This window comes from Phasianus colchicus, chromosome 3 (genome assembly GCF_987193195.1).
Source record: "Phasianus colchicus chromosome 3, bPhaCol1.hap1.1, whole genome shotgun sequence".
Classification (NCBI taxonomy): domain Eukaryota; kingdom Metazoa; phylum Chordata; class Aves; order Galliformes; family Phasianidae; genus Phasianus; species Phasianus colchicus.
In genome coordinates this window covers 3,166,841-3,179,270 of record NC_143438.1, presented here as the reverse complement: position 1 = coordinate 3,179,270, position 12,430 = coordinate 3,166,841, and positions in this window count along the sequence as shown.

Below are 12,430 nucleotides of genomic sequence, written 5' to 3'. Positions count from 1 at the left end.
GGAAAGTGGTGAGGTGCTGGAACAGCTGCCCAGAGAGGCTGTGGATGCCCCGTCCCTGGAGGTGTTCAAGGCCAGGTTGGATGGGGCCTGGACAACCTGGTCTGGTATTAGATGGTGGATGGTGGCCCTGCGTGTGGCAGGGGGTTGGAGATTCGTGATCCTTGAGGTCCCTTCCAACCCGGGCCATTCTGTGATTCTGTGATTCTGTGAACAGCTACTTTTTGTCTGGACTTCTGCTGGAATTTTATTGACTTTGCACACACTGCTACAAGGCATACTTATCTGTCATTCACTCTCTTTTATATTTGTGGACAGACTTCCAATACAATATTCCAATATTCCAATTCCAATATTTTCTAAATGGGGATACTTAGTTGTTTAATAAATATTCTGACATCAAAGGGAGATAGACACAGGGAATATCACTAATAAGACAAAAGAGTAGGAAATTGCTTTCCAGCTGTTGTAGTACCTGACTCAGAAATGTTTCGTATGTTTCTTCTTGAATTATCACCTATCACCATAAGTAACAGTTTAAAACTCCATTACCTTGTGTATTACAAGACACAAGAGTTGTGATATTTCCAATGAGCTAGGGAGTTCTATGGACATAGCCTATCATTAACCAGGAAGAGCAAAGGGCCATTTCACAACCTTTGGCCATTTCCTTGGAATCATTCTGAATAAATTAACAAAAATATGCACGTGTGATGTCTTAATAACTACTTCCAGTAAACTCTGGGCTGTTTTTTCTAGTATTAATTGTATCAATTTGTATCCCGTAAGTTCCTTAATTAATGATGAAAGAAGATATGATGTTATCTGAAATTTCCCCTAACTTTTCCCCTCAAGAGAAAGGGCTTATTATGTGTTCCAAAGGGTAACAACATAGCATGCTGGAGACATGCAAATTGAAAAAAAATGGGGTATTCCATCAGATGTTGACGTCTGCACTACTATCTCCAGTGAATGTCAGTTCAGGAGAGCCAGCAAATTGCTAGTGCTGCTGCAGATAGTAAGATGTAAGACTTCCTCATGACTGCTCTAAATGACCCAGTAACCTGGAGATACAGAATTACCAGGATGAACTGAGAGCTGAACCAAGTGGGGAGCTTCTACACACTTCCAACAACATGTATAGACATATTTTGCACTGCAGAATTCATGTGTTGTAGAAATCCAGCACAGAAGCCTTGTAGAACATCATGGCAAAAAAAAGTCAGATTTGCTTAATACCCTAAGTAACAAAGATTACTGGTAGAAAGTACATTATTTCAGAGCTTTATATGGCCACATATAGTGTAAATCAAAAACTCCTGAAAGCATTGTTCCGTATGCGTGATTTGATCAGTAACAGCTCTATTTAATGATCCTGAGATTTAGTGCCATGTTCATATTAGCAGCTCATTTGGGATAATACTGAAAAAGTCCAGATACGATAATGTATTTAGCCTCCACAGCTATATGTATACAGGAAGCAAAGTAGGATTGAAAGGCCATCACCCATGTCATGAATGCTCCAATGAATATACAGTCCCCTAGAAAAGAAGTCTGAACTTCTTCTGTAATCCATTGTATTCACTATCAGTTTGAACAGATCATTATCTGCCTTACTGATGTTCAAAGATCAGACTACATCATTGGGAAAGCAAAAACAGCAATAAAAATGGAGTGAAGCTAAATGTTATATGTCATCTGCATCTTTATGAAATTAGAGCCCTGCAAGCCTCAGCATTCCACTCACAACCAAGTACAACGATGCAAAGCCATTTCAGGAATATCTAAATACTGGTCAGCCTTTGCTTAGGATATCTACAAGGGAGAGTAGGGCCTCTAATATGTTCTCCCCCATTCAGTATCTTGATTGACTGCGTACAGTTAGACCAGAAAAAGAAGACTGAATTTACTTCCAAAAGATAGACAGTACCCTTGGGCACAGCCCTAAGCAAAGGTTGGTGTTTAATCTTCATAATGGCAGTGGGAGTCATAGGAGGCACTGTGTCCCAGAGACACACCCCAGGGGCAGAAAACATATACATGATTTCCTCATTGCTTCAAGGGGATAATAATTTACTATTCCATCAACAATGTTGGCCATCGTCTTGGGGAATGTGTGAAGTAAAGTTTAGACTGTTTCTCCTTCATGTTTTCTTCCTGCCACCATGCTCTAAGATGGTTGTGGGTGATAAGCAGCCTGTGTAAGGAAAGGAAAGAGTGTCTGTGAGGGTCCTTCTTTCTCAGTTCCTTTTGTAATTTTCTAACCCACATAAATCACTGAAGACCTTTTTTTTTTTTTTTTTTTTTTTTTTTCTGTACAAACTGTGGCCTCCACAAAACCTAGCACTTCCTTTTTTGTCCTCAGTTCAACTTTTGTGTATAAATTACATTTGCTGCCTAGATTTTACCTAGCCATAAGCAAAAAAACTGAAGGCAGTATTTAGTAGAGAAAAAAGGTGAGTAAATAAGGTATGGTGAGAAGAAAAGCATACTTCTTTTTCTTCTTTTAATTTTTTCATACAAAGAAGCTTGAAAGCAAAACTTTCTATGCCGAACTTTATTGTAATTATATATAGAGATTAGTTACAGTCGTTTGTACGATCCTAAGAAAATTTTTGTAAAATAACGACAACAAAAAAAGCATTATAAACTGTTTAAAAATAATTTTAAAATAATTCATATACTAAAAGACTTCCTATGTTTTTTACTTTCAGCTAACCAACACGTGAATTTTCCTGAGGGAAGAACGTGATGAAGAAAAAAATTTGCTTAAATTTTACCAAAAAGGTGCTATTTGTGCTTCACATTATTTTTGATCAAGCTGTAATTACTTGGTATTTTTTTCTTTGCAATAGTTCATATACTCTGCTATCCTAAATATAAGATTAATCTTTTAAAAGTGGCTTCTGTAGCTTGTTCCTGACACTGCTGAAGCACTGGAATTCAACACCCGCCACTGGTTTTAGACTGTCTCATTCTTCTGAACTATTTTGTGTACTAATTCCTATCTCCCTACTCAACCCAACTTGCAGGATCTCTTCTTCAAGAAAATCTGGAGCAAATAAAGTGGACAAGAAGATCCTCACTGCTTCCAGAGCTTCAGTCCTGTATCAGATTATGTTTAAGGAATACAAACTTTGAATAGTTTCCAAAATTCCAAAATGCATATCCTGTCTTGGTGTGTAGCTCCTTTTATGACACAAGATGCTGATTCATTATTATAATTGTATGCAAGACTTGGGGACTTTCTGATTCCTTTTACTGCTCATACTTGTTCTTTTTCTTAGCTTACACAGTCTTTTGATTCTTGGAAATAATTATGATGAGCTTAATAGCAAAGAGCATGGAATGTGAAGTACAGTATGGCAGGATGTGTTAAAGCTTTGGCATAGTAATATACAATAAAAGACAATGTCTGATATTACACTTCAATCTGTTGTATAAATTTGAGCTGGAACAGAGTCAGGTTTTTTCATTGTAGTTTGTACGATGCTGTGTTTTCTATTTGTGATGAAAACGGTGTTGATAATAAGCTGATCATTCAATTCTTGCTGAAAGGCATTAACCAGCATCATGGCCTTCTCTGTTTCTCATGTTGATCCAACATTAAGTAGGCTGAGCTGGAAGAGCACGACAAGCTAGGAGGTAGGAGAAGACACAGCCAGGACAGTTGACTCCAGGTGTCCAAAGAGATATTCCATACCACATCATGCTCAGTGGTAAAAGCTGGAGGAAAGGGGAGTTGTGGCAAGGGGTATATTTGGAGTTATGATGTGAACTTTCCAAAGTAGCTAGCCCTGCTTTCCTGGAAATGGCTGCCTACATTTCCTGGAAATCTGCCTACAAATAGGAAGTAGTGAATGATTTCCTTATTTTGCTTTGCTTACCTGCACAGCATCTGCTTTGTTTATTAAACTGTCTTTAACCCACAAGAATTCTCACTTTCACCTTTCTGAAGGGTGGGGGTGGGCTGTGTGTGAGCAAGGGGCTGTGTGGAGCACAGCTGCCTACCAGACCTAAACCACAATAGTCTTTTTTGGTACCAAACATGGAGATCAAAGGGTTCAAAACTGATTGGAGTGTGCTAGTCTGAGTTTGTAGCTGCTAGAGATGTTTAGCAATAAACTCACAGGCTCCTGTGCTTACCATGTGGTTTCCTTGCCTTACTGTATATTACTACTTTTTAGTAGTTGTGTTTTATTTTAGTGTTTACTTAATTCCTTATCATTCTATCTTGCTTGAGAACAGCAATATCCAAGTACTTGGGATGGAAGTTGTTCAAGGTATTGTTACTATTCCTCTCCTGCGATACTGGAAAAGGTGAAAGACCAGTGTGAACTGTGTTGAAGGGACTGTGACTTGTGGATAAATCCGAGCAGGAGGAGATACACCATGAAATATCTTTGGCCAAGGATAAACCTATACCACAATAGGATGTGCCTTTGAAGGGTATGTGACTGATGGAAAAGGCCATGCCAGAGCAGGAATACCTTCGTACAGACTTCTGTCTGTTAAAAAGTTCATCCTGCAGCCAGGGGCAAGCAAAGGAAATGTTAAATTCTATGGCTGCTCCAAAGGACGTACTGTAACAGGAACTGCTCAAACTGACAGAGAACAAGCCTCACCACAAGGCATCATAATGGTTATCTACATAATAGTCAGAACACAAGTCATGCACTTAATGAAGTCAATGAACACGTAGATATTTTATGGACTTTTCACAGAGATGAACCATAGATTAAGGTAATGGTCTCTCTGTATAAAATAACATGAAGGGGAGGGTAGTTATGAGTTAGTGTGGGACTTCCACATAAAATAAATGATAGAAGAAAAGGATTGGAGATCATGTGAACTCAGTCTGGAATATAATTAATTTTCTTCATGGTATCTTTTATACCAGTATATTTTAAGATAGTTATGAAAACAATATTGATAACACAGCAGTGTTTTAGTTATTGCACAAAGTCCTCTGTTCTTCATGCTGCTCCACCAGCATTAGGCTGGGAGCATACAGTGAGCTGGGAGTGGATGCAGCCAGGATATAAGATCCGATCTGACCACATGGGGATGTGCTCAGCAGTGAAAGCTGGGGGGAAAAAAGAAGAGTGAGGAACAAAGGAATGTATGGTACTTGTCTTCCCAAGTAACCACTATGCCTGATAGAACAGTAGAATTTTTGAATCATTAAAGTTGGAAAAAAACTCAAAACTCTCAACCTGTCATCACCATGACCACTCAACCATGTCCCTATGTGCCACACCTATAGAATCATAGATGATGTATAAATTCCTGATTTCCTGGAAGCGGATAGACATTTGCCTGTTGATGGGAAGTATTGTGTGAATTCTTTGTCTTGCTTTACTTGTACCCATGGATTTTATTTTACTTATTAGACTGTTTACATGGGTGGATAGTGATAGGGCAAGGGGGAATGGTTTTAAAATGAGACAATGGAAGTTTATGTTAGATATTAGGAGGAAGTCTTTCACCCAGAGGGTGGTGAGGCACTGGAATGGGTTGCCCAAGGAGGCTGTGGATGCCCCATCCCTGCAGGCATTCAAGGCCAGGCTGGATGTGGCTCTGGGCAGCCTGGTCTGCTGGTTGGTGACCCTGCACATGGCAGAGGAGTTGAAACTAGATGAGCATTGTGGTCCTTTTCAACCCAGGCCATTCTATGATTCTGTAATAAACAATCGAAGTATCTGAGTGATGTCTCATCTCTATTTATGCCTGTATGTTACTGAAGACAAACTATGAAGTCTCTAGAATACAGTGCATCTGTGATTGTTGAATCTGATGAGAATACTCAGACACAAGCTTTCCATAAAATGAGAGGTTAAAAAACATTCTTACATCTTCCGTGGAACTTTTGCATGTATTCTGGAAAAAGTTCTCAAGCATTGTAACTTGGAAATCAAGATATAATGAGTTAGTGGACTACCTAGACTGACTAAATACCTCAAAAAATAAGTTAAGACCAGATCAGACCTGCTCCCTGCCCCAGAGATTGCTTTTGAAACTAAAGGCCCTAAGCAGAGATGGCTGTAGAAAGGGTATACCTGTGGTCTTGAAGTTATGTGCAATGCAGAAGCATCTGTCACTTAAATTAATACAGGCAGTGTGACGGGATACGGATTGACCAGGGGCAAGGATTGAAAATACAGATTACCTTAGGTAATGCAGCTAAAATGATTTGTATCAATGGGCCAAGGCAAACTGTATGAGTTTCAATAGGGCCAAGTGTCGGGTCCTGCATTTTGGTCACAACAACCCCAGGCAACCCTACAGGCTTGGAGAGGAGTGGCTGGAAAGCTGCCTGATGGAAAGGGACCTTGGTGTACTGATGGACAGGCGGCTGAATATGAGCCAGCACTGTGCCCAGGTGGCCAAGAAGGCCAGTGGCATCCTGGCTTGGATCAGGAATGGTGTGGTGAGCAGGACCAGGGAAGTCATCCTGCCCCTGGACTCGGCACTGGTGAGGCCTCACCTCAAGTGCTGCGTTCAGTTTTGGGCACCTCAGTACAGAAAGGACACTGAGGTGCTGGAGCAGGTCCAAAGAAGGGCAACAAGGCTTGTGAACAGCTTGGAGAATATGGCCTATGAAGAGTAACCAAAGGAACTGGGGCTGTTTAGTCTGGGGAAAAGGAGGCTCAGGGGAAACCTTATTGCTCTCTTCCAATACCTGAAATGTGGTTGCAGTAAGAGTAGGGTTGGTCTCTTCCTACTGGTGACAGGTGACAGGATGAGGGGAAATGGCCTTAAGTTGCACCAGGGGAGGTTTAGGTTGGATATCAGGTCAAACATCTTTACACAAAGGGTTGTTAGCACTGGAATAGGCTCCCCAGGGAGCTGGTTGAGTCACCATCTCTGAATGTGTTTAAAGACCATTTGGATGTGGTGCTCAGGGACATGATTTAGGGGAGGGTTAGAGTTAGGGTAGTATGGTGGGGTTGTGGTTGGACTTGATGATCTTGAAGGACTTCTCCAACCTGAGCAATTCTGTGATTCTGTGTTTCTATATCGGCTGAAAAATGATTTTAAAGGAGAATTGGATTTACCTATTCTAAACAATTGCAATACTACAGTCAGCTTTAAGAAGTAAATACCTTTGAAGTTTGACTTCAAGTTTCAAAGCAGTTATTCTGTTACACTACACACTACTGGGGAAAGCTAAACTGTTAGGTGACCTAGTGACAGCAGAACTGTAAGACATCTAACAATCCCAGAAGATAAAAAGCATTAAAAAAAAAGCCACCATTGTTCTCAGTTTGCATGAAGTAAACACAAAAAAAAGGTATGTAAACACAAAGAAAGGATTTCCCGCAAGTTAGGTTATTCAAAGCTTGTAACAAACTGAATCAAATTGAGCCAAAATAGCAAGATTGCTAGGATCTCTTAAAATGTAACACAAGGGGATGTGCCTGTGTCCATATGTGCACGTGAGTGAGATGGTATTTCCTACATCTTTGTTGCAGCAGATGATATAACAGTGTTTGCACAACAGCAGTTTCCTGTTACTGATATTTAGGTATTTTCTATTTTAGAATCGTAGAATCTCCCAAGTTAAAAGGGACCCATTAGGATCATTGAGTACAACTCCTGGCTCCACACAGGACCATCCAAAAATCAGACCACATGACTGAGAGCATTGCCAGACACTTTCTGACCTCCAGCAAGGTCAGTGCTGTGAACACTTCCTCGAGGAGATTTTTGCAGTGCCCAGTCTCTCCCTCTCAGGGAAGAACTTTCTCCAGATATCCAGTCTGAACCTCCTATCACAGCCTTGTTCTACTCCCTTGGATTCTATCACTGGTCACTGAGTGAGGAGATTGGTGCTTGCCCCCACATTCCTCCTTGTGAGGAGGATGTAAGTCACCGTGAGGTCTCCCCTCAGTCTCCTCTAGGATGAACAAATCAAGGGACTTCAACTGCTCATAATGCATCACAGAATCACAGAATCACAGAATTGCCAGGGTTGGAAGGGACCTCAAGGATCATGAAGCTCCAACCCCCCTGCCACATGCAGGGCCACCAACCTTCCCACCTAATGCTAGACCAGACTGCCCAGGGCCCCATCCAATCTGGCCTTGAACACCTCCAGGGATGGGGCATCCATCCATCCATCTTCCCCTTTGTAAGTATTGAACATTGAAATAGATTTGGTTTTATTATCTGAATCAATTCCTGGAGGAGATTCAGTGCCCAATCTAGAGACTATAGAGAAGCTAAATATTGTAACTCTGATGTACTTCTCTGTTGCAACACTGTGAAAATGTGAGACTCACAAAGAAAAGTCGTAGTTTACCGATTAAGCAGAATTCTTTGGCTGCTTTTAGATTTTGCAGGGCGAGTTATTCAACTATTTCAAGAATTTTTATTTTAAATGAAATTATAATCATTTCTGTGGTGAAAAAAGGAGGAATTTTCATTACCCCTGAAAGAATGCAAGTCACTGACCAGTGACCAGTCAATCCTATTCTCTTCAGGAGTTGGTATCACCAAAATGTCTCAGCTGTTTCTTCGCTGACAAAGTGATCAATCTTATTGCAACTGAATCAAAAGTTCCTCCATTCTTTTCCACTAAATCTTTAACTTTTGTTAGGCAAGTTATTTTTGCTTGCATAAAGTGATATGCACAGCCCTGGAAGTCAACACTGATCTGTGAACTATTTAAAATGAATTCTCTTTGCTGAAGAAACAATTGAAATCAGATAGGAAAGATTATGTTTGCAAAGACAGGAGGAACAAGGCAGTTGCTCTGGCATAAAAATCATTGGAATTTCCTGTGCCAACCAAAAGAACCTCTAGAGATCTTGACAGTGAAGGAGAAGCAATATCAGGTTTATTTTTCATAATCATTTGACAGCACCTGACTGTATTTTTATACATATATATATATGTTTATATATTGAGCAGTGGGTTGTAAAGGATATGATATGCATATGTATGATGTAAAGTACTGATTGCTTCCATCTATTGAAAAATACTATAATAGGATGCAGGAGACAATATGGGAAATGCAGATCCAGTAAAGTAGGCTTCACTGCCTCCAGTCAGTCATGGACCATATTTATTTGTCAGTCATGCAACGTGAAGCTTTGGTATGTGAATGTCTCTTCTTCATATAAAATAAAATTACAGGAAAACTCTGAAAAACTTTGTAGATATTTTTGTTGCTAAAGATTGATCACACATTAGGGCCAGTTAGAAACACAGAATGACATAAGTAACCAGTATTTTTGTAACACAAAAGTACTCAGAACTGACATGGAGTGATTTTTTTAAAGGGAAAAGAAGAAGGATGAACATTTCAAGTTACTAAGAAGCAAACACTCTTATAGCATTCCTGCACTTAGGCTGGATTTTTAACTCTCATTCTAACTAAATAACGTTTCGCACACAATCAGTCCATGGAATACGAGGGATTCTGTCTTTTGCAGAACATTATACCAGCTCACATGCTCCATAATGAGCACAATGTAAAGTTCTTAGAAAAATAAGTTCAGATGGGATCAGCATAAAAATTATGAATGTTACTCATTTTGATCATGAAATACTAGGGAGTATTCATATGTGGTGATAAAATTATTATTAGCTAAGACTCTGTTGTATGTTCTTTAGAACCCAGTTTCAAAGCAAATTGAGTATGGTGTCCAAGCAGTCATTTATGCCAAGGTATTATTTATACTCACAGCTGCTGTAAATACTCTCATTTTACCTGTTAAGAAACCAGGAAACAGTATCTTCCAGTTTGTCCAAGATCTCTGTGCAGTTAATACTGTTGTTTTATCAACCTTTCCTGCAGTACGTAATTCTGCTAATGTCCTCTCTTCTATTCCAGCAACGGCAATTTGTTTTACAGTTGTGAATCTTTACTCCATTTTCTTCTCTATTCCCTTGCAACTTGATAGCCTATTTTTCTCATCTTTCAGGACAAACAAGATCAAAAATATGCTTCGGTTCATCTCCCTCAGATGTACTGTACACCTCCTCTGACTTAGAGACTTGCAAAGAGAACCTTCCTTGTGCCCCTGTGCAGTTACCATGAGCACCCTGCTAGCAGAAAAAAATGGACTCTGTAGTGTTTGTAGACACCTTAGCTGTAGCTCATTCTATTGCTGCTGTTGTTCTCACCTACGCCTGTATTCTGGCTCAGGGTTAACCTGCAAGTATCCATTCATGCTTTGCTTTTGATGTCACACAAAATTTTGGTCAGCTTACAGAGTAGCATGGGTTTCTTACCTCTGCAGATTCCAATATTAAAAATAGTTATTAAGTGGAAGCTTTTTCACAAGTCCTTCTACCCTCCTTAGTTGTTAAAAAGTAAGGCCTATGTTACTCCTTATGATGATGTCACAGAAGGAAGTGACCAGACTAATCATTTGTCAGGACCATGGGCCTTTCTGGCCCTCAGGATGGGTTTTGTTCTTATTTGTGTCTCTGGATCTGATTCACGTTCTCCCTTTGAGAGAGAGCCTTAGTAGCTTGATTTGGTGTTTCTCTTACTTTATGTTGTGATTAAGTCTTTCATTTCATGAGCCAAGAGATTAAGAATAATTACAAAGTTTTAATCATTAATCAGCATTTGCACTACCCCTACCATCCTCAATCCAGAGGTGCAGAAGAAAGAAGAAACTCTGACTTGGCATGGAAGTCAACTAAAATATAAAAAAAAGAACTGAAAAGGACAGAGGCACTGCTGCTAGCATTGATGCATATGTGAAGTACAGCAAATGGGAAACATCATCTCTCTCCTCATGAAATTCCAATATATCTTCCTTATTCTATACCTGAAGCATTGCATAAACTTGACCTATGATTCAGTATTAAACATTGTGGGGTCCTGATGAAACATGTAAGATCTTCCATTCACAAGTAAAGGAAGCTTTTCCAGGGCATGTCTGCAGGATGCCTCGCTTTCTGAAACGAGGAGACTGGGTCAAGATGCCCCAAGATGTACCAACAAAAGAACTCTCTCTATCCCAGGCAGAAAGCACCACATCAGGTACTCGTAATCATTAACTCTGCCATCACAGATGATGTGCCACCGGGTACATGCATCTCAGCTAACAAAACAATGCAGAGAAAAGTTCTGCCTTCACTGAACAGAACATAGATCTTGGATCCTAAACCTTCTTATCTGAATCTGATTTTGTAATTTGGCTGTGGTCTCGAAGACAAAGGCTAATTATTCAACCTCCAACCAAGCAAATTAGACACATTTTGAATGGTTTATTTGATCACTGCATTTATTTTAAAATAGCATTTGAATTAGTTTCCATGGTTTACAGTCATCCAAGCTGAAGTTTTTTATACACTGTTAACACTTAAAGTGAAGCTCTAACCCCTAACCAGAAAATTGTTAGACCACATTCTACATGGACAAGAAGCCTATAGAATGTGGAGAGTTAACTTTTTCCTTAAAGTTTCAAATCAGTTAGTTATTGCAAGTCACAGAATCATAGAATCATAGAATCACAAGGTCGGAAAGGACATACAAGATCATCTAGTCCAACTGTCCTCCACTACCATTGCTACCACAAGCACTAAACCAGATCTCGCAGCTCCTCATCCAGACGCCTCTTGAACACTGCAGGGACGGCGACTCCACCACCTCCCTGTGCAGCCATTCCAGTGCCTGACCACTCTCTGAGAGAAAAAGTTCTTCCTTATGTCTAACCTAAACCTCCTCTGGTACAACTTGTGGCCATTTCCTCGGGTCCTGTTTGTTGCCTGGGAGAAGAGGCCAAACCCCTCTTCATCCCAACCTTCAAATCTTTCAGACTGTTGGATTTGCATCCATATCCCCCAGCACATGAATCTGGGATTCCTATGGTTCTCATTCTACGGCTGAAAGCTTGGACAAAATAGTGACCACAAGAAAATTTTACTCATTTCACAGCTTCAAAACACCCCGTATGGATCCAGCCATAGATTTCCCCTCCCACAGAATCTTCTTGCTTCTCTCAAAAAGCAATACCAGTGATAAAAATTATTAACTGGATTGGAAACTATTCTCATTTCTTCAGCTCAAATAAACAAAGCTGCAGCACTATACATTAGGCATATCCACGTTGGTTAGAAATTGAGGGAGCCATATGTGAGTGGGAGAGCTGAATACTGGTCAAAGCTACTTGGCCTACCCTGTTATATTTACTATTGCCTTTCCAAATACAAACAACTTATTACAAGATGTTTCCCACCAATAACCCACCTTGCTTCTGTCATGCTTACATGATTATTATCCTATTTCTTTTCCAAAGTAAAGTTAGGCAGTTTGTAGTAAATTGTGATGAAGGCTGGTAGTTGTAGCAAATGTAAACTAAAGCAGTGAGTAACTTGTGAATTAGGATTACCTGCAAAAGAGTGCAGTGGACTTGGACTCAAACACTACTTGACTAGTGGGCTGAAAGACAGCAGTGACATCACAGCA